Genomic DNA, 23,173 nt, shown 5'->3' with positions numbered 1-23,173 from the left:
TGGGCTCTCCCTCTGAGATCTTTATGAAAAGATAAAAACTTGTGCTCAGGTAACGGTGATCTAAAAACAATTAACTCCTGGGTGAAAAGCCCGGTTTATGAAACAAATCAGTAACTACTTAGGGCAAAGTTGAAGAGGATGTTTTTGCCTGTTCCTCCATATTAATAGTATTTCCTACAGTTATGTCGTGCTGTGTATGTAAGAACACACACAATATATATATATAAAAACAGTATGCATGCAAGTTATTACAGGAACATGTGAAGGACTGGATTTTTAGCCTTCTGTTAAAAAGGACCTTTCACTAGAATAAAAAATCGAAACTAAGAATACAGACATGGAGAGCGGCGCCCAGGGATCTCCCTGCACTTACTATTATCCCTGGGCGCTGCTCCGTTCTCCCGGTATAGGCTTCGGTATCTTCATATTTTCGGCTCAACTGGGTGGAGCCTGCCGGCGTCTCCTTCTCCCAGGCTGTAGAACTGGCCAATCGCAGCGCTCAGCTCATAGCCTGAAAGAAAATAAAACTCTCAGGCTATGAGCTGAGTGTTGCGATTGGCCAGTTCTACAGCCTGGGAGAAGGAGACGCCGGCAGGCTCCACCCAGTTGAGCCGAAAATATGAAGATACTGGAGTTTATACCGGGAGAACGGAGCAGCGCCCAGGGATAATAGTAAGTGCAGGGAGATCCCTGGGCGCCGCTCTCCATGTCTGTATGCTTAGTTTAGATTTTTTTATTCTAGTGGAAGGTCCTCTTTAAAGGGGTTTTCAGGGAGTACGATATTGATGATATCCACACAATGGGTCATCAATATATAATTGATAGAGGTGCTACTCCTGACCAGCTGTGAGCACTGTGGCCTCTTCCTAGGCCAGTGACATCACATTCATTAGTCACATGGCCTATGTGCAGCTTAGTCCCATTTAAATGAATGGGCCTGGGCTGTAATACCAAGCACAGCCAATATACAATATAGAAGGACATAGCGTCCGTCCAAGCACGGCCACCTTTTAAACAGCTGATTGGCGAGGAGGATGTTGGGAGTCAGACCTCCACTGATCTGATATTGATGACCTATCCTGAGGATACTGCACTCCTGGATAACCCCTTCGACTCAGACTCTAGTCTCATGTCTGAGGTATAGAATTGAATTGTTTTTATTCTTTATTTTTTCAGTAACTACAGATACTAAAAGAAATTTCACACAGTTGAGATTTTTTTTTCCAAAAACATGTATGCGATTTAAAGGCAATCAAGATACATTTGCCACTGACATTTTGCCATTTGTGGTACTACCCTGCACTTTTTAATATCAAGAATGTCAAGAAACAGTATCCTTCCAGATGTAATGCCTCTGTTCACACCACCACCCACCACTTCTGCTCTATGCCATACAGTTACATACTGTACATCTGCCCCTGAATCTCATCATAAAAAGCACAATGCTTGGCATACATCAGGTCCATTGTATTCCATGATTATGGTCCATGTATACCATGGGTAGATCTGGGCTTACACATGGGCAAGATGCAAAAAGAGTGTAATTTATGAACAGTATTCCAAAAGGATCCTCATTTTGCATACATATGGCCTTAAGAAATCAATGGGAATGTCATAATATAACTTTTCCTAAACATTTTTTATTCACCAAGCATGCCTTTCATTTGAAGCAATGTGAGTAGAGCCTAAGAAAACTACAGCCGAGAATTCTGACAAAAGAGGATTTAACGTACAATAAGGAATCACAAGCTCCATAGCTGCTTTCAGCAAAACCCAACCTGAGGGAAAATGCTAAATCATATAATACATGATATCTGCTGTCTGACAGTGGTAAACGTTACTTTCCAGAAATATTTCCTCAATAATACAATCTGTAAAATATGTCAGCAGCCCCACACTTGTCAGCACTACATGAGTTTCCACACGCAGACATCATTAAGAAGGCTGGAATACCCCCCTAATCTGGCAATAAAGCCCCGGTATTATCTTGTTTTATTAAAATAAGATCTAGAGTAATAACTTTACATACCTGTGAAATCCCGAGATTATTTCAGAGATCGACATAATCCTCTAAATAGTTAAGGAAGATTTTGTAATTTAAATTTAATTAAAGGTCACAGCTGGCATTCCGAAAGGAAAACCCTGGCACATAAGATGCAATATAAAGTGAGTAAATTAAAGTTTATGCCGCACAAAAACAGAAGCCAACTGATGTGGTCACAATATTCCTCTCATTTTGAGACGCACGTCGTAGAACTTTACCTACTGCAGCCACAAATGACTGTAGAATCGCCTATCTTGCAAGGTGGAGACCTTGAGAGCTGTACGTTTATGTATATCACATATTAAAGGGTTAATCCCACAAATCAGTGTGTCATTAGGATGACAGAATATGCAATGATTGACTTTTTTCTTTTTAATACCGACTGTTAAAACTTTTGCCAAGCCACAATATTCAACTTTCTTCTGACATCCCCCTTTAGGGTTAACCTTATTTCGAGAGATTTATCAAGGCTTTTAAGCAAAGTTTGTGGCGTAAAACAATTGCAAATTATGGCAAAAGAGAATGCTTTTACTTCTCTTTTATTATGTCGAGGTTTTATGCTTTTTACTACATGCTATTGTCATGATTTAATTCACAATGAACTGAGCAGTGGCAGAATGATTATTTCTGAGCAGTAGCATCCTCAGCTTCCCTGACAAGTGGAGAAGAAGCTGCCCATGAATGGACAAACTTCTCACCAGCATAAATCCAAGGACGCTGTAATTCATTATTTTCCATCTACTACAGTGGTGGTCAATCTAAGACTTGATTGGGGCTCTTGTGACTACCTCCAAGGGATAGATATTAATTTAATGGGATTTTCCAACCAACAACACTTAGGGTCCAGTCACACGACCGTAAGGGCTCCGTGCACATATTGCAGCCTGCAAACAGCGGGTCTGCAATATACGGGCACCGGCTGTGTGCACTCTGTGAGCAGATGCAGAATGGAGGCACGGATAGGAAGCTCACGGAAGTGAGCCCATGCCTCTATACAACAAAAGCTAGGACATGTCCTATCTTTTGCCGTATCTTGCAGATCGCAGACCCATTCAAATCAATGGGTCTGCATCCACCTCACGGAGTGCACACGGCAGGTGCCCGTGCATTGTGGACTGCAATTTGCACAACTTATGTTCGTGTGAATGGACCCTTATCAGGATAGGGATAAGTGTCTGATCGGTGGGGGTTCAACCACTGAGACTACTGCTGATTACAAGAACAGGGGTCCCATGTTCCCTTGTTTAAATGGCAGTTCTATAGATTTGAATGAAGCAGCAATGGACATGCATGACCACTATTCCATTTAAATTTGGTATTTTTTAGGATGCTTTGTTGCATCTTTGTTGCATTTTTTACTGGTATATTTAGGCAAGAAAACACTGTCCGGTCATTACATGGAAGTCTACTGGAAAATGCAACAATAACAGGCTTTTTTGGTGATGACTTTTCACCCTTGAGGTGTGTTTCTTGGGTCAATGGTCACTTGCCTAGGAAGAGGCCACAGTGCTCACCGATCAGATACTCATGACATATCCTGAGGATAGGCCATCAATATAAAAAACTAGGACAACCCCTTAAAACAATAACTACAAAGCACGTCTTTTCTATGCACACCACAGGGAGCAGGTTAACTCTACAGGGTGGGCCTTTTATATGGATACACCTTAATAAAATGGGAATGGTTGGTGATATTAACTTCCTGTTTGTGGCACATTAGTATATGTGGGGGGGGGGGGGGGAACTTCAAGATGGGTGGTGACCATGGTGGCTATTTTGAAGTCAGACATTTTGAATCAATTTTTTTTTTTCAATAGGAAGAGGGTCATGTGACACATCTTCTCCCACTCTTCACACACTGATAGCAACACCGCAGGAGAAATGCTAGCACAGGCTTCCAGTATCCGTAGTTTCAGGTGCTGCACATCTCGTATCTGAAGGCAATTGTCTATGCTGTGAAGATACGAGATGTGCAGCACCTGAAACTACGGATACTGGAAGCCTGTGCTAGCGTTTCTCCTACGGTGTTGCTATCAGTGTGTGAAGAGTGGGAGAAGAGGGTTGCATTGACAATCCAACACAATGGGCAGCACATGAAACACATTTTATAAGTGGTCAGAAACTTGTAAATAACTAATGAAAGAATAAAGTTACGTTAAAACCAAGCACACCATTGTTTTTCTAGTGAAATTCCCAATAAGTTTGATGTGTCACATGACCCTCTTCCTATTGAAAAAACTAAAGTTGGATTCAAAATGGCCAACTTCAAAATGGCCGCCATGGTCACCACCCATCTTGAAAAGTTTCCCCCCTCACATATACTAATGTGCCACAAACAGGAAGTTAATATCACCAACCATTCCCATTTTATTAAGGTGTATCCATATAAATGGCCCACCCTGTATATTCATGTATGTAAATTATTTGGCCATATATAGACCCAGACAACTGTTCCTGGGACACAGGATCTGACTCTGTCATACACATCAAACAGATTTGATTAAAAACTAAGTTAGACCTCCCAGGAATGCAATGTCTCCTGTAAACACACGCAGTCCAGGGGATGACTAATTGTATTGAAAAGTAGATACATTCTTCAAGAAAGTGCAGAAAAGAACTGTACCTTCAACTGTAAATTGTGTGGTAATCTCTATATGAATGGTGCAAATATTTATCCCAGGGTAGAATATGTGGATGTCTAATTTAATCACAGTCATATTATGGATAGGTATTTCTAAAATTTCAATTTAAATGCTGCAGTTTTCTTGCACTAAAATTTACTACCAGTTTATTTATTAATCTATTTTATTCATACTTAGGGTACTTTCACACTAGGGGCTCTATACCAGAAAAGAACTGATCAGTTTCATCCCCATGCATTCTGAATGGAGAGTAATCCGTTCAGGATGCATCAGGATGTCTTCAGTTCAGTCTTTTTGACTGTTCAGAACAGACATAATACCGCAGCATGCTGCGGTTTTATCTCCGGCCAAAAAAACTTGCCTGAATGATCCGGCATTTTTTCCATAGGAATGTATTAGTGCCGGATCCGTCCTTCCGGTCTGCGCATGTGCAGACCGGTAAAAATTTTAAGTACAAATAGAAACAGATCCGTTTGTCCGTATGACAAATGGACAGACGGACCTGTTCTTGCAATGCAGTGACGCAAGTGTGAAAGTAGTCTTACCAACATTTTTGCTGGTAAATTTGAGGCATTTAAGCCCTGACATGGATACTGACCACTTTATGGCGGGTTTATAAGCCCAACGCATTTTTCAGGCCAGGACTGGCCAAATTTGCCAGGATTGTCAATGAAAATTTGGGACAATCCTGGCAAATGCAAGAATGTTGGCAACTAGGCTATATGAACCATTATCTGTATGGAAGTAGCAGTGCTGCCTGCAAAACATGATCACTTCAATCACTCACTGAGAGTGCGTCATAACTGCAGCTGATTTGATGAAGAACAGCCTGGCATAGTTCTTAAGGTGCCCATGTAACCTTCAACAGTCGTCAAACTATTTTTTTTTCACCTTATTTTGGGTTACCACCCCGTTTGTGTCTTGTGTGCACACAGATTTTTGTTTTATTCTTAGGCTACTTTCACACTCACGTTTGGTGCGGATCCGTCATGGTTCTGCACAGGCGGATCCGTTCAGATAATACAACCGTCTGCATCCGATCAGAACAGATCTGTTTGTATTATCTTTAACATAGCCAAGACGGATCCGTCTTAAACACCATTGAAAGTCAAGGGAGGACGGATCTGTTTTCTATTGTGCCAGATTGTGTCAGTGAAAACGGATACGTCCCCATTGACTTACATTGTGTGTCAGGACAGATCCGTTTTCACTGACACAATCTGGCACAATAGAAAACGGATCCGTTCTCCGTTTGGCTCAGTTTCGTCAATCAGCGTTTTTGTGTCCGCCTCCAGAGCGAAATGGAGACGGAACGGAGGCAAACTGATGCATTCTGAGCGGATCCTTTTCCATTCAGAATGCATTAGTGCAAAACTGATGCATTTTGGACCACTTGTGAGAGCCCTGAATGGATCTCACAGACGGAAAGCCAAAACGCCAGTGTGAAAGTAGCCTAAATGTATATTGCATAAATGGGCATTTCATCTGTATGCCATTTCTTTGTTGGTAATTTTTTGTGCTGTCTTATTTAGGGACATTTGTTGTGCATTAATTTCAAAATTTTTAGCAGTTCCACTTCTCTGCTGTTTTTGTGGCCCATTTTTGATCAACTCCACCATACACATATGTGCTTGGATAAGCGAAATATGCACGTGTGCTCGATGCGGAGAAGGCAATAAGCTGCTGCCAGATGCCTTTGATAGTGGCTTATCTCCCTTGAGGCCAGGCATTGAAATTCAACAGCTGATCCTCCCCCCCCCCCCCCCCAACCATACAGATAAGATAGGTGGCCTGTCACACCAAAATCAGCATTTTCAACCAACTTTGCTTAGTCACTTTTGTACATTTTAGCAAAACGAAAATCCACACTGATTTTAATCTAGCTACAGCTGGCTATAGGCGTAAAAATGTGGGCACAATCTAACAAATGTCACAAACATTCCTCTGGAAGGGTCACAAATAAAAACATATATTTTAATGATACTTTATATTACTTTTTGATGCTCTCTGACTATCTACCACCGCTGTTTCCAATTCAGTTCTGCTATCTGTGCTCACTAATTCCACTATGTTAGGTGACCACACCCAGTTTGGCAACTAAACAGTCCTTAATTATTTCAGTACTGAACTCTGGCTATTTAAGGATCCCTCCCCCACTGCTCCTTGCCTGAGCAGCAGGCTGGTTAGTTTCTGTAGTGCCTGGATTGACTTAGACTGCCTCTTCCCTTGAACTTCTGCTGCTTGGCGTTGACCTTGTAGGGCTTGAATTATTGTATTGCATGAACTCTGCCAACAATTACTTTTCGTTATGTCAATTATAAATTCTGTTTTGCTACTACAAAACTGGTTTCTACTCATGTTACCCACTGCCCACAGATACAACACCAGTGGCACTGACCTCCAATTCATGGAAAACGAGAGGAGCCACTATCCAGGTAGGTCTCATGTTATTTTGGGAAATATAGTCTATAGTCTCTATGGGGGTCATTTATCAACCTAAAATAATCCCATATTAGGCGTATTTCAGGTGCAGATTGCAGCACAACGATTAGTTGCGCCGCAATCTGCAACTTATTCCCGCTCACACCAGGTCTAAAAAAGTGAGCATGGTGTGGGTGGGGAAGGACCGGCAGGCCTGTCTCATTCATCATTTTCTACATCTGGTTTAGGCGTAGAAAATGGTGTCAATGTAAGGCCAGCTAGAAAGCTGGCTTACATTTAGAAGCGGCACTTGATGCACCGAAGTTATGGAGTTACACCTCTTTATAACTTCGGTGGATCCACCACCAGTGCAGGGACTGTATTAAGACAGGCGTCTAAAACGCGGATTTTAATAAAGGACCCCTTATGTACTTCTCAGATGATAATGAACTAAATGTTTTAACTGTCACTACTGACCAAGAAAAAAAGTGAATAGGCACAACAATTAGGGATAATAATGTGAAAACTGATCAGATCACTAAGAATTATTGTTAGAAAATATACTCCAATGTATTGAGACCTCTAATTTTTGCCTCATCAAGCTACTGTCTACAGAGCTGGCCATAGTCATAACACTCTTGAGTGATTCTCAGATTATTAGGATACAATTTTGTAAAAGCTTCGTACATTCATGTCGTCTGTAAATTAGTAACAAAAATGTGACAGATCTCTTCACTGACGAATATATTTTCTTAGCATTAATGTAATGAATGTCTTAATAATCATTTATGGTCAGAGTTACTAAATCTGTCCAGTAGATTAGACTAGGACACCTTTGTCTCCATGATAGATTATCTTTATCTTTTAAGAACAATATATTAGGTATGAACACTGTGGACATTCATACAAACATCCTTCAAACACCATCCCACAAGCCTGTAATCCAACCAAACAAGATCCAATCCTGTTCTTTTATGTTATCACTGACAAGATTTATCCTACAGGATGGGTATTGTGTGCTTAAAGTCCAATAAAATGTAATTTAATAAGGGACATTTTTAGTCCATTACTTAACCACATAAGCTTTAAATGACAACATAAATAAATCGAAGGCTTAAATAATCCCTTAATGTTACAAGCTCCACCCACCTTAAAAGGCCAATTACTAGACTATCACACACAAAGCAAGCAAGTGTGATCAAACATCATTAACACCATAACTAATTTCCAAGAAAGTGCAAAAGAATAGATGGAAGTGAATAATGTAAATTATGTATTTATAATTAGATATTGGGTCATAGGGACTTTTGATCAATGTACCTAATACAGGTTCTCCTTTGAAACCAATACACTAAAAAACATTGGTTTTAAGTTTTTGCTCAGTTAATGCTGTCATGTACTGCAGGCTGCTCAGTCCCATTCAGTGTAAACTCCATCACATGAGCTCTCTGACAGCTCGGTCTACAATTCCATCTGTTTTCCTGAACTCAAATCATTACTTCTTTACAACCAAATAATTTAAACATAAAAATAGGGACATCAGCGTTATAAACATTTGGGAGAGCCAAGAAAGGGGCTTCAGAGTTGTCAGAGACAGGATTTCACACTGAAGTGGACTGAGCAGCCTGCCATCAGACTACAAGGAGGCCGCAGAAACAGACAAAGTGAGCAATTTTTTTAAAAATGAAAACCAATGTGCAACTCAGCCACATAAACTTAGCAGCATGAACATGAGCATCACTGTTTCTGGAGAATGCAGCCCTGTTCTTATCTTATACAATTCCATAAATGTGTCAGAAATGCTTTTATTTATGAAGGATTTTTCTTTAGTTTTCAGTGGACTTCTTTTAAAATGAAGTTGCAATTTTTCCCTGGGTAAGAGTTGATCTGACAATACCGAAATGTCTGTTACCACGCATCCTATGATGTGAGGCTCTCAGAAGTTTTGACTTTCTGCTCCCTGTTGGGATCTTACTCCAGGGAATGGAGAGAGTGAGGATAGCCACTTTCATAATGTTGTCAACAGGTCCCAGTCCAATTTAAAGTGTATTGAACAAATGGCCTAGCAATACAGTACGGTATAATAGAGTCACTGAAAGGGCACAACAGTGGTTGCATTTCTCAGTGGAAGAAGTCAGAACCCATAAGACTCTGGACCCTCCAAAACCACCAATTTTGCGTACGCTGCAGACTACCAGTACTTGTACCTCTTTTCCATCTGCTGGTTGAGAACAGATTTGTCCCGTGCCTGCTAAAGTACTTCCTGGAGCCATATTGTTCCATTTCACCTTGATCGGAGCAACCCAGGATTTGTGCACGAGAGACGCAGAAACAGAAGAGATCCGAGGAAAAAGCCATACTTCACTTTGGAGGTAAGGGAGTAGTACAGCTCATAAAGAGGTGGGACGCCACCAGAGAGCTGGAATCCCGAAGTATTCAAGCTGCGATAACTTGTGAATTATCACACAATTTCTATTACGAAATATTGACTTTGTGAGCCGCTCGAATATATGATGTTGGACCGACACAACACCTGTAACTCACAGCCAATAATCAAACTGAAACTACGTTCTTTCTCCTGTGAAAATTACACTAATTTATTTCAACATGTTAAACGGTGATCGCTAATGCCGAATATCCGGTGATCACCTGATCAAAAATCCGGCCTGAACGATCATTACATTTTCTAACCAGAGTATATTGTGTTGGACATACAAATTGCGGTTATCGAATGTATTGTGGCTATCGAATATATGGTGATGATTTGATCGAAATCCTGCCCGAACGATCATAATATTCGATGACCAGATTATATTTGCTGTTAGGCATATAGGTTCAAATAGTTACCTTATACCTCAGTCAATTACATATCCAATCGTCATTTTAGTGATGTTTTAATTATTGATGGTTTAATCATCGTGTGTTTTACTTTCTGTACAATTTACGTATCTTGTATGACTATTTTAGATTTATGACTTTTTAATATTTGTGACTTATGGGACATTACAATATCTGAATATAATAAAATCAAAATGTTTGAGCAGTCTTCCGGATATATGAGTGCCATATCTTCCATAACTATCTCTGTATATTATCCTTCTGGTGTGTGGAGTTCACACTGAGATATTGAGCACCATCCCCATTGACTAGTAGAGCCACCCCATTCTGCCAATATATCAATTACCATAACACACTCATAACTTTCCCTATAAAACACAGCAGAAAACAGGTAGGCCACCCAGGTACCGCAGTAGGATATTATTTTTAGGGCTTTGGTGACTAACAGAAAAGAGATGCCATATCCTTTCCTCTTAAATGTAGTACATAAGTAAATATTGCAACTACAAGTCCTGATGATGTCATCAGCAGGTGAGAAGAAAAGGGCCTAGATCTCTACTAGGCAAGATCCCTAGATGAGGGATGAAAGACAAACTCAAACCCATGTACGGCATAATCATTTCTTCATATATGTAACTTCTCACAGCTATATTTTTTGGAAAATTCCTGTAGAATTCAAATAAGCTAATAGTGACTGAGGAAGCCTTCATCTACATGCAGCCTAACCTACGCTGCTCTGTGTCCACTCACATTACCATCATTGTCAAAGAAAATGTAATCATTTTTAAATTGCAGCTAAATTAATTATGTTCCTTGCTAATAATAGCACGGTGAGATGCATTAAACCAAGCCATTTTACATGAGCTTTAGACATTTATTATAAAAATGCATATCTTGCACATACTAATTATTTAAAGAGGACCTTTCAACAGTTTAGCCCTAACTAATTATGGTCTTACCTTATAGGGCGGCTCCCACTGATGTCATGGCACATTTTATTTTCTCCAAAGACCCCCCTGTTCGTAAGCTGTTGGCCCCGTTGATTCTGGCGCCTTATATTATAATGAACCGACTCGGTTATACTAGGCGGAGACTCGCAGTTTCGCTGGGGGCGGTTCTCTCCTCCCTGGCTGTGAGTGCATCCAATCTTAGCCAGGGAGAATGAGCTCCTCCCAGGAACGGGGGGGGGAGGGTTGTCTTTGGAAAAAAAAAATATGTGCCATGGCATTAGTGGGGGCCGCCCTATAAGGTAAGACCATAATTAGACTAGAGCTAAACTGATGAAAGGTCCTCTTTAAAGGGATTTCCCAATTTCACATAATGAAATATTCATGACTGTAAGAAGAAAACTTAAGCAACTTTTTAATTACTTTGTGTTACAAGTTCTCATCGTTCTGCATAGCCACAGTTTGTGGCCCCCATCCTGCTGGACAGAAACACAGCTAATCGTCTGCCTTTGCAATCAGCTATGTTTCTGACCTCAGCTGATTAATGCAATCTAGCAGGAACAAGTTGGGTCTCTGGTTGTTCCTGCGAAGAAGACAAAAGTGGTTTATTACCGCTCCTCTCTTCTCCTTTGCTCAGTGCAAAGTGCTCAATGAGCGCTATGCGGTGAACAGAGGAGGCAGCACAGCCCCTACCTCTATTAGGCTGGGTTCACACCTGAGCGTATTCGATAAGCGCTGTTTACAGGCATTTTTATCGGGCGTATTTTGGGGCGTTTTTGTATTTTGGAAACGTGCGTCATACGCGCGTTCTTGCTATTGAACACAGAGGAGTACAATGAAAAACAGAGGTGTGATGCGCGACAATACACCCCAAAGAAGCTCCTGTACTTCTTGGGGTATAGGGCGTTTTACAGCGCGTTCGTACGTGCTATAAAACGCTCAGGTGAGAACCATTTCCATAGGGAATCATTGGTTTTTGCCTGTTGAGCGTTTTACAGCGCGTAGGAACACGCTGTAAAACGCTCAGGTGTGAACCCAGCCTTAGACACGATCATCAGATAATCATCAGGTGTCTTGGGCATGGGAGAGCTGTAGGGTCTCAGCAAACCCTGATCAGCTCTGCCTATGTCAGGCATATTTAAGAAAATAAGAATGTATAGTTTTTTACACTTAGTTTTTTTAAGAATTAGCAGTTTTCCCCAACTACTGTATAGCTAAAAAAAGGGAAAACTGTAAAAAAAAAAAAAAAAAAACATATTAAAAAGCACTAACTGTCACATAAAAACAATTCAAAAATGATTTTAGTATTCCAACAAATAAAGGCTGCATATGATTTGTGACCATGGTAATCTGCTAGCAGAAGGAGTGCCTAGAGATGTGCGGACTCTCTCTTTCAAGTGTAAATGTGTTCAGATGAACAAATCAATTCATATAAACTGATCGGGTCCTGTCAATGAAGTCAGGCAGGGAGAAGCCAGAGGGCAGCCATCTAGTGGACAGTGGGCACTTTTCAAAACTTGTTGAATACACTACTGCAGCAAACCATAAAAGCTATGTACACCTTCAGGGGCAATTCTTTTTATAAGTGCATTTTACTCATTTTGGGCTTAAAATAATTTTTTCAGTTGATATTTAGAAAATATTCAGATGTTCTGTCACAAAGGGCTAACTGTCTAGCTGTATAAATCATACTTTCAGTTTGTGTCATCTAATAAACCTTATCTCTAATTTACTAAAAGGTCATAAACACTTATTTAAGCCATATTCTTATTAGTAAGATAAGAATTGAGCTATAATAAGTGCTTATTATGTCAGAAAGAAGAGATAATGAGCTGTCAGCTGAGCTGCCTGGTGGGAAATATAGAGATTGCTACTAGAGAATCTCAAGGCTGTACAGAGAAGGAGGCTCAACATTTTTAATAAAGACCAATTCAAAAATGATTTTTTGCTCAAAATGAGTACAACGCAACAATAAAAAAAAATGACTGCAAAGGTGAACACAGCCTTTAGACTAATACGTATAGCCATTGAAAATTTTAGGCTAAAGTTTGGTGCTAACTTGTAGTTTACATGTTAAGTGTCAAATTAACATTTTTAGCATCTATATGTTTCGGAATAAAATTGAGTTCTTTGTCAATGTAATGAGGAAGCCTTTCCACATTTCAAGGACACTTTGCTGCCTCCCACGAAAACAAAACTAGAGGTCTTGTAAGATCTGCATATGCATGGACCTGTAAAGCTGTACACGGTCTGCACCACAGGTCTCTGCATTCTCCTAGCAGCGATGCTTAGTAAATCTGCATATAAAATATTACCTAAAAGAGACACATAGGGGTTCAGGAAGGACACGCACAGCCCCGTGGGCACCATTTTAAGGCTGGGGCTATATAGTGAGATATGTCTCACAAAATTCGCATGACCACATACTGCACATATTTCTGCAACTTGCTGTTGCTCATGTCGAGAGCTGTGATTTGGCCGTAAAAAAACGCAGCAAAGTTGTATTTCACCATCTCCATTGCAAAAGGTAAGGTCCATGGTGAAGATCCACAGCATGAGTCGACACCGCAGGACAATTTAGGTTGCAGATTTTATGTTGCGTGTGGATGAGATTTCTTAAAATATCATCCATATTGCCAGTACTGTACAATGCTGTGAATTTGCTGCAGGAAAATGTACAGAAAAGATTTCCAGAGAAAGCTTTCTGGTCAACAACAGAGGCGTAGATTGAGAGATCACCATGTCAGCTAAGCACACAGCAATGCGTCAGTGCTTAGATTTGTGGCATGTATTATACGTGGCAAATTTAGATATCAGTGTGTTTTTTTTTCTATTACTTTGGACAGATCTCCATGGGAACATTCTAATAATGACTGCACGATGCTCATAGACATTATCATCCTAAAAGCAGCAGTGTGCAGCAGAAGTTCCTTCTAATTCACCGCTACATGAAAAGCTCCTCAGATTTGGCTTCTATCAATTAGCTGCTGATGTCCATGGATATGTAAATGTCTCGGAGAGCTGGTGTTCCACTGTGTCAGCAGTCCCTATGTCCTGTGTGTCATTAGTGTATAATAAAGAGCTTCTGTCACTTTCTGTACCAGGCATAGTCTTTTTCTGGGGGATAACAGGCTGTAGTCAGCAAGTTCTTTACTCATCTGCCAGCTGAGGAGTCTTAAAGGGATTTTCTTGGACATACTATTTCAGGTGTAAGAAAAAAAATTTAAAATTATATATCGTATTTTCACTTTATAAGACACACTTTTTCCCCCTAGTGTGTGTGTGGGGGGGGGGGGGCAGTGAGTCTTATAAAGCGAATACGACTGAGCACTTGCATTATGCAGGCGTTGCAGAGAGTGGTGAGTGATGTGCTTCAAACGCTGCCTGTACTCACCCCTCCCTGGACTTCTTCAGGCCCGTGCTGCACGCACTATGACCTGACGCTGTACGCAGTTAGAACATACTGCAGTGCGAGCCCGGAAAAGACCAGGGAGAGTGACTGCAGAGTAGCGGTGGAGCAGGAGAGGTAAGTTTATTTTTTTATTTCAGCTCTGATGGGAAGGGGTGTCTGATCTGAGGTCTGATCGGGGTCTTATCTGACATCTGATATGGGGGTCTAACATGGAGGTCTAAAAGGGGATCTGATCTGAGGTTTGGTATGGGTGTCTGATATGGGGGGGTTTAACATGGGGGTTTAATAGGGGTCTCATCTGAGGTTTGATATGGGAGTCTGATCTAAGGTCTGATATAGGAGTCTGACTTGAGGTTTGATATGGAGCTCTCATTTGAGATCTGATATTGGGGATCTGATCTGAGGTCTGATGAAAACTATTTTATTTCTTATTTTCCTCCTCTAAAACCTAGGTGCGTATTATCATCAGGTGCATCTTATAAAGCAAAAGATATGATATACCGTATTTTTCGCTTTAGAAGACGCACTTTTCCCCCCTAAAAGTGGGGGGGAAATGGCAGTGCGTCTTATAAAGCGAACACTGCCATGTTTACTTTGGTGACGCTGATACATTGCGCCCTGCTATGTATCAGAGGGGTGGGGAGGAGGGGATGGAGGCTGGCAAACACTTGCGGTGGGGCCTGATGCAGTCACTGTACTGTAATACATCGGGCCCCGCTCACGGCAATTTTCATATGTACAGTCTATAATCTTCAAGCAGTATCTCTGCTTTAAACTAGGGCAATCCTCTGTAGTAGTACAACTCACTATGAAAGCGGCAGGCATGGCGGCAGCGTAATCACGCGATTCTCATTTATTCACGCTCCTCCCACTTCATTCATGAAGGAGGAGCAGGAGCGTGAATGAATGAGCATTGCGAGGTTACGCTGCCGCCATGCCTGCCGCTTTCATAGTGAGTTGTACTACTACAGAGAATTGCCCTAGTTTAAAGCAGAGACACTGCTTAAAGATTATAGACTTTACATATGAAAACTGCTTCATTACACTCTGCTTTCTTCTATAACAGTACTCACTATGAAAGCAGCGGTTCAGCCGGAGCGTGACGTCACTCACTCGGTCATGCTCCTCCCACTTCATTAATGAAGCTGGCAGGAGCGTGACTGACTGAGTGAGTGACGTCACGTGCTGGCAGGACTGCTGCTTTAATAGTGAGTACTGTTATAGAATAAAGCAGAGCCATTAAAAGATTTTACATATAAAGTCTACTGTGTGCCCTGTGGTGTAATGGGGGTCACTATTCGCACAGGGACAATATACTATGACACATATGATACTGTGACCAGCATAAGATCATCTTATGCTGGTCACAGTATCATATGTGTCACAGTATATTGTCCCTGTGTGAATAGTGACCCCCATTAAATAAGATGCTATATATGATGCTACATCCCCCGTAGTAGTGTATCATCCACACATCCCCCTCATAACAGTGCGTCCTCCAGAGATCCCCCATAACAGTGTCATCCACAGGTGCCCCATAACAGTGCGTCATCCACAGGTGCCCCATAACAGTGCGTCATCCACAGGTCCCACCATAACAGTGCGTCATCCACAGACCACCATTAGTTCAAAAATTCCTCCTAAAAAATCTAGGTGCGTCTTATAAAGCGAAAAATACGGTATACACATACACACACATATATATATATATATATATATATACACAATTTTGCCTTCTGTTTGGCTTTTATATTGTTTCCCTGCTCTCAATATCAGTCCAAAATAAGGGCCTATTCACACGAGCAATGTTCACATTCATGTGCTATCCAAGTGTGGAAGGGACTGACACATTATAATCAGGCCATTTCACATGTCATACTTTTTACACAGACCACAGATCCATTCAGAAACATTTGAAGCATAACTTTGTCCAATGTTCACACTAGACTCACCTATTCAAGTCAATAGATCTGCCAAAAATGGCCAGCACACAGACTGATTTTCATGGATAGGTGCTAATGTGAAAGCTATTTTCTTGATAATGATGACATGAAAAATGGATGACATATTGACACCATACAGATGGAAAACAATTAAATGGAACGCAGTCGGAGTCAAAACTGATTCAACACAGAAGGAAAATGATCAGTTTTTAAAGGATGGGACACAGATGATGTTTGTCTAAATATTCTATATTCCGCCTGAGATGTACATACAGAATAGTGTTAGAGCAAGTGATATTTCATGGGAGAGATGGTCTTCCCACACTTCTACCCTGGAAGGACGACGCAACTGTTCTTACTTGGCCTGGTGGGAAACAGTAGACATTTCCCACATTTTCATGGAGTATTTATTTTATCATACAATATAGGCTAGGATAGGCCATCAATATCAGTTTGATGGGGTTCCAACACCTTGCACCCCTGAAGATCACCTGCTGTCCTTGTAGCTCTGATGCCGGAAGTTGGCATCGGAACTACACAGCTCCGTCCACTGTGTAGTGAGTACGGATGAGCAAATCGACTTCAAATGAAACATTTGAAGTCAATTTGCATAAAACGTCGGTCCAATACTGTACGGAGCAAGCGCTCCGTACAGTATTAGAAAGTATTGGCTCAGATGAGCCGAAGTTATTACTTTGCGAAGTCTCGCGTGACTTTGCGTAATAACTTAATTGATTAATTTTTACTGTAAAAAAACACTTCCCGAACTCGGGTTCGGTTTCAAGTGGTTCCCGAGTTCGGGAAATGTTTGTTTTTTTTAAAGTAAAAATTAATCGATTAAGTTATTATGCAAAGTCATGAGAGGCTTCGCGAAGTAATGACTTTGGCTCATCTGAGCTCCGTACAGTATTGGACAAAAGTCGATTCGCTCATCCCTAGTAGTGAGCTACAAGGTAACAGCTGATCGTAGGGGTGCACGCTGATCTGATATTGATGGCCTACCCTAAGTATAGGCAATCAATGTCAAAATCATGGATAATCCCTTTAACCCTAAGGCAGTGCTGCAGCAGATCTCTGGGGGTTCAAGCAAGGACTTTGGAATCAGCTTATTATCAAGAAACTCTTCTAACAACTAGGGATTGTCCTAAGCAGAGAACCACTTTAAACACAATGTGGGAGATATATGTCTGTCTTAAAGGGCATCTATCAGCAGATATGTACCTATGGCTGACCTGTGGCAGCTGAAAGCATCTGTGTTGGTCCCATGTTCATATGTGCCCACATTGCTAATAAAAATTATTTTTTCATATATGCAAATGACTCTCTAGGAGCAACGGGGGTGTTGCCATTACACCTAGAGGCTCTGCTCTCTCTGCAACTGCATTTTAATTGACAGGGTCAGGCAGTGAAACTCCCATCACCCCTGGCATCAATAAAAGTGGAAAGTGCGTGGCAAAGAAAGCAGAACCTCCAGGTGAAATGACAAAGCCCCCCGTTGCTCCTAGAGGCTCATTTGCATATATTAAAACATAATTTTTCTCAGCAGTGCGGGCACATATGAACATGGGACCGACACAAATGCTTTCAGCTGCCAAGAGCACATGGAACAGGTCAGCCGGTGTCATAGGTACAAATCTGCTGACAGGTGTCCTCTAAAGAAAGATTGCCTTTGTCGCCCATAGCATCCAATCACAACACAGCTTTCATTTGTCAACCACATAAGAAATGAAAGCTGTGCTGCGATTGGTTGCAGTTTCGTCAATCTCCCCCAGCATTCTGTCCCTCTGTGAGAATGTGTGAGAGGATTCAGTGCATTTCATCCAAAAATAATGAGCATTCTAAGGCCCTCTGTGAAGTTTCTAACTGCTCGCCTGACTAACCATACATAATGCTAGTAACAGTATGCAATATGATAAAAAAACAATATTTTTCTCACTTACCAAGCAGACGCCGTGGAACTTGCAACCAGTGAACTACTTAATTAATGGTGGAAAAGTATTCACCTGTGAAAAAGAAGGAAAGCTCAATAAATCTGTTTCCCCATGAAACTCTCATACATAAAACGTCTGCAACTTGCAATGATATATAAAAAAAATAATATTAGTAATAATAGGCATTAATACTACTAATACAATTCTGTTAAAAAGACTTTAGATCACATTTGGGATGGTCAACTTAAAGAAGAATTCCCATCTCATAAAGTGATGACAAGACGGTGGTTATGATTAGTGGGGGTCCGATTCTGAGCGTATACGAGGTGCAGATTCACCCCCGGTACAGGGAACTGCAGCACAGTTTCATTGAACTCAATAACTCAATGGAGCTGACCACAGATCCCTACACTGAATTAGCATTGGAGCCCCTTTATTCTCAGGAGGTCGGACCCCCACCAATTATATCCTATAGATATGCCATCACTTTATGAGATGGCAATACCCCTTTAAAGCTCTGTTCATATGAGCCTCTGTCGGAGATTCCTTTCTTTTGCACAGGTATGTGTGGACTGTAGTGCAATGTGTTGTGACTTCTGTTATGAATGGAAGCCACAAAGCAGATGTGAACAGAGAAGAACAAGTGCTTAAAGGGGGTGTCCAGCTACAGATTTTGATAACCTATCTGCAGGTCCTCAGCTAGTTTGGGCAGAAACTGTACAGTGTACAGAGAGGAATCAGAAGGCTCCATACCCTGTGTAGTTTCCGGCACTGGCAGCTCAGCTTGGATTCACGTGGAGCTGCGTTGCAGTACCCCAGCATGGCCACTACACAGTGGACGGAGCTGTCTGCTTCCAGGTCCCTACTATGTAGGGTTTTCTGCATCGGAGGAAACAGCTTTATGGTGGGGGTGCCGGGTGCCAGACCCTCTAAGGAATTCCCCAAATATATTTACATGTCCTAAAAGTTGTTAATTAAGAACGGGCATACATTATTATTGCAAATGATTGCTCTACATGGCACTTTGCTAGTGAGGCAGGAGCACCTCTGAATTTCTGAACAAGGAAACCTGACATTGCGCATCCCTCTATGTGTTTAATTGACATGATTTTAAACTACACTGATCTAATTTGAAAGAAAAGTCAAAGGCATGCCAATTCACATTATGGGTATTCATACATTCAGTCTGTATTCTGTGGGGAGTAAATGCTGTGTTTTGGAAGGCTGGCTCTGACAGGCATGCTAATCTTACCACACGCCATCTGTTATAGAGCAGTCAAGATAAACTCTGGTGCTCGAGATGCTGAGCAATTCTCCGCAGGTCCTTTGGGAGTGGGAAATGTGTTAAAAGAAATGAAATCGTTTATTTCCTATTAATATCTCAGTCTTCTTTCCCCAAAATGAACCAGAAGCGGCTATCTAACCAATGAATGGAGTTTACATTGCAATGGCAGTTAATGTAGTAATTCAAGGGAAGCAGGACCAAGTTTTCGAAATTTCGACCATCTCCTAAAAGTGCAAAGTGACAAAATCTGTTGCGTATCCTGCCGCAGAAACAGCTGTGCTGTGTTGGGGGTTCTGGGGTGGGATTTCATGCAAACCCGCTGTAGGTTTAGCGCCACTAAATGGAGATAAAAAGCAATCAGGCTCCAGCTGCCGCTTTTTCGGACAAACAACATAAAATAACAAACAATCTCAGTGAACTTCCAACAAAAATAGCATTATCAAACCAGCGGATAAAGGTGGCGCGGTAGTCATTATGAACACATCAGATTATGTTTAAGAGGCACACAGAAAACTCTCAAAAAAAAACGCTACTACATACTGCTTAAGGAAGACACCACCAGAAAAGTAACAAAAGAACTTATACAAATATAAAGAACTTCAACTGTGATGGTTGACCCAAACTGAAGGTATCTCGGACTAGGTAGAGAATATTCTGAAACCCTTGGTCAAAAGGACACCTACTTATATCCAGGACACTACAGACATTCTGCACAAGCTCAGCCATTGAACCATTGCCAGAAGACACAAGATTGGTGATGTACAGTGCCTGTACTCTAATATCCCTCATAAGGATGGCATAGACGTATGTCAGTACTTCCTGCAAAAAAATGATCTTGCCACAGAACCGGCACTGCAACTGATCAGGTATGTACTTCACCACAATTATATTTCCTTTGGGGAAGACATATACCTACAGCGTATAGGTAGCGCCATGGGTAGTAGAATGTCACCACAGTAGGCCAACCTGTTTATGGCCAAACTAGAGGAGGATTTCCTGTCGACCTGTACCACCAAACCTCTCTCAAACTTTCAGTATATTGATGACCTACTGCTAATCTGGTCTGGCTCGGAAGAGGAACTACTAACATTTCATAAAAACTTCAACAAGTTTCACCCGACCATCAGGCTCACTCTCAATTACTCCCAACCCCAGGTATATTTTCTGGACACTACCATATACATAGGAAACAATACTATACATCTATCAATCATAAACCCACAGGCCGCCCGTCATATCTTAGATGGGACAGCTTTCATCCAAAACACATTAAAAAGTCCATCATTTACAGCCAGGCCCTACGATGCGTATTTGTTCAGACGATGAGGACAGAAAACAACATCTGCTGTCACTAAGGAATACATTCCTACAAAGGGATATCATCCCTTGGTCATAGAAGAACAAATACATAGAGCCATGAGGATTCCAAGAAACATCCTCCTGGATTACAGACAAAAGGAGGTCACCAACAGGGTGCCTTTAGTGGTCATGTACAACCCCTAAAAATGAACATCCTAAAGAAAATTGCAGCGGACCTCCAACCCATATTCAAAAAAGACAAAAGATTAAAATAAATATTTCCGGAGTTCCCTCTTCTGGCATACAAACAACCATCAAACTTGAGGAATCTTCTTGTCAGGAGTGTCCTTGTCAGGACTTTTCCATGCAACTACAAAAAATGCAAGACCTGAACACATGTTTAGCTGCGCCCAGGCCAGTTGATACTAGTCGTGATATCATTGGGCCTGCGGTAAACAGTGAGAAGGTTGCGGCGCTGCTGGAGCGCCGCTGCCTTCTCAAACAGCTGATCGGCGGGGGTGTCGGGTGTCGGACCCCCGCCGGTCAGATGCTGATGATCTATGCAGAGGATAGATCATCCGTTTAAACAAACTGCAGAACCCCTTTAAAAATGATAGAGACAGAAAAACTTGGGAATTTAAAATGATGACTACATTCCAGTCATTATTTTGCACGAGATCTTGGATGGAGAGGAGGTAATAATAGGAAAGAGGGGTGAAAGAGGTGTGGTTTTCTGGGCACATCGCCGAGGGGCCTGGGCACTTGCTGAAGTAACGCTGGCACTTGCCGAACCTCATTAGAATAAGTTTAAAAATTATTTTTTTGAAGATCTTGGCGAGGGACAGAACAAATAAAGGTACCATTGTAATGAGGGCAAAGGAGTCTATAACCTGATCTGAGCGGTAAAGGCACAGATTAGGCTACTTTCACACTCGTGTTTGGTTTGGATCTGTTATGGATCTGCACACACGATTTAGTTCAGATAATACAACCGCGTGCATCCGTTCAGAATGGATCCGTTTGTATTATCTGTAACATAGCTGAACGGATCCGTCTTGAACACCATTGAAAGTCAATTGGGGACGGATCAGTTTTCTATTGTGCCATATTGTTCCAGCGAACACACAATGTAAGTCAATGGGGACTGATCCGTTTGCCTCTGCATCGTCAGGCGGACACCAAAACACTGCAAGCAGTGTTTAGGTGTACGCCTTCAGAGCGGAATGAAGACGGAACGGAGGCCAACTGATGCATTGTGAGCGGATCCTTTTCCATTCAGAATGCGATAGGGCAAAACTGATCCGTTTTGGACCGCTGGTGAGAGCCCTGAACGGATCTCACAAACGGAAAAACCAAAATGCTAGTGTGAAAGTAGACTAAGGTGACAGACTCCCTTTTAAGTGATAGACTGAATCTCACCCCTGGTTTTTTGACCCACTATTTAGACAAAATTCATACCTCCCTCAGTTCGACTCCTAATCCCTAATCTACATTGTCTCCGCTGACCATGTCCACTTGTTGATCAGCATTATCTTAATTATGAAAACCCCATGTACATGTTTTTCTGTAACAACCTATAAGTGTTGTGCCTATTTCTCAGTCTTTTATTTGTAATCTTACCTGAAGAAGAAGCCTTTGTGCTCTGAAAGCTTGCAATATATATTTTTTTCTGGCTAGCCTATAAACACTCCCTTAATACTTTTGTATTTATTAACGCAAAAGTATTCAACATCACATTGTTTTTGCGGGCTAACACGGTACTATGCAATCCATGCACCACAGCCAGCAACTTTGAAATAAGAGCCACCAGGCTCCCACGATCTGGTTTTGCTGGGAGTAATTGCTTTAAGCTGCTCATTTTTCCTGCAGCAGCCCCAGAGGAGAAATGTAGTATTACATGCAGCCATTTAAAAAAAAAGATGACCATGTAATAAAAGAGGGGCACCCTCTACTATAATATCCACATGGTCTAAGATGGTATACGTACAAGGCTTGTTCAGATGATACAACCGCTTTAGTTTTCTTTTCTTTTTTATCTATTGCCATTTAGCCCATATATATTTTTATTTGCTTTCCAAGCATATCCTTCTTAAGTTTTTCAATAAAGGTAGCATAAAAGATTAAAGTTGAATTCACAATTGAAATGTAAGACATGCAGATTTAGATGTGGTTTACCCGTGGATCTGCTGCAGATTTCACCCTAATGCTATCATAGCTTGGGTAGTACCAAGACCAGTTAGAAAAATGATCTCTTATTGAAATCTTGTACCATATACTTGGCAGCAGGGAGACACCTTTTTTACAAGTTTTTATTGCTTTTATTTAATACTCAGTACATGACCCTCATCAATACAACACCATAGAAAGCTATGCACACAAAATACCTCAAAATAAGCAATAACAATACAAAG

At 41.3% G+C, this 23,173-nt stretch overlaps 1 protein-coding gene across 3 annotated transcripts in view; it reads right to left on the bottom strand.

Annotated features, from left to right (window-relative positions):
• The window catches only part of PLCB4 (phospholipase C beta 4), a 349,218-nt gene that overhangs the window by 199,107 nt on the left and 126,938 nt on the right, over nt 1-23,173 (bottom strand). For all 3 annotated transcript variants that reach the window (XM_044288724.1, XM_044288726.1, XM_044288725.1), the window contains exon 3: nt 18,188-18,250. The gene's annotated coding sequence lies outside the window, so the exon portion shown is untranslated. The remainder of the gene's footprint in view (nt 1-18,187; nt 18,251-23,173) is intronic.

This window comes from Bufo gargarizans, chromosome 4 (assembly GCF_014858855.1).
Source record: "Bufo gargarizans isolate SCDJY-AF-19 chromosome 4, ASM1485885v1, whole genome shotgun sequence".
NCBI classification, from domain to species: Eukaryota; Metazoa; Chordata; class Amphibia; order Anura; family Bufonidae; genus Bufo; species Bufo gargarizans.
This window is presented reverse-complemented; position numbering and strand designations above follow the sequence as displayed.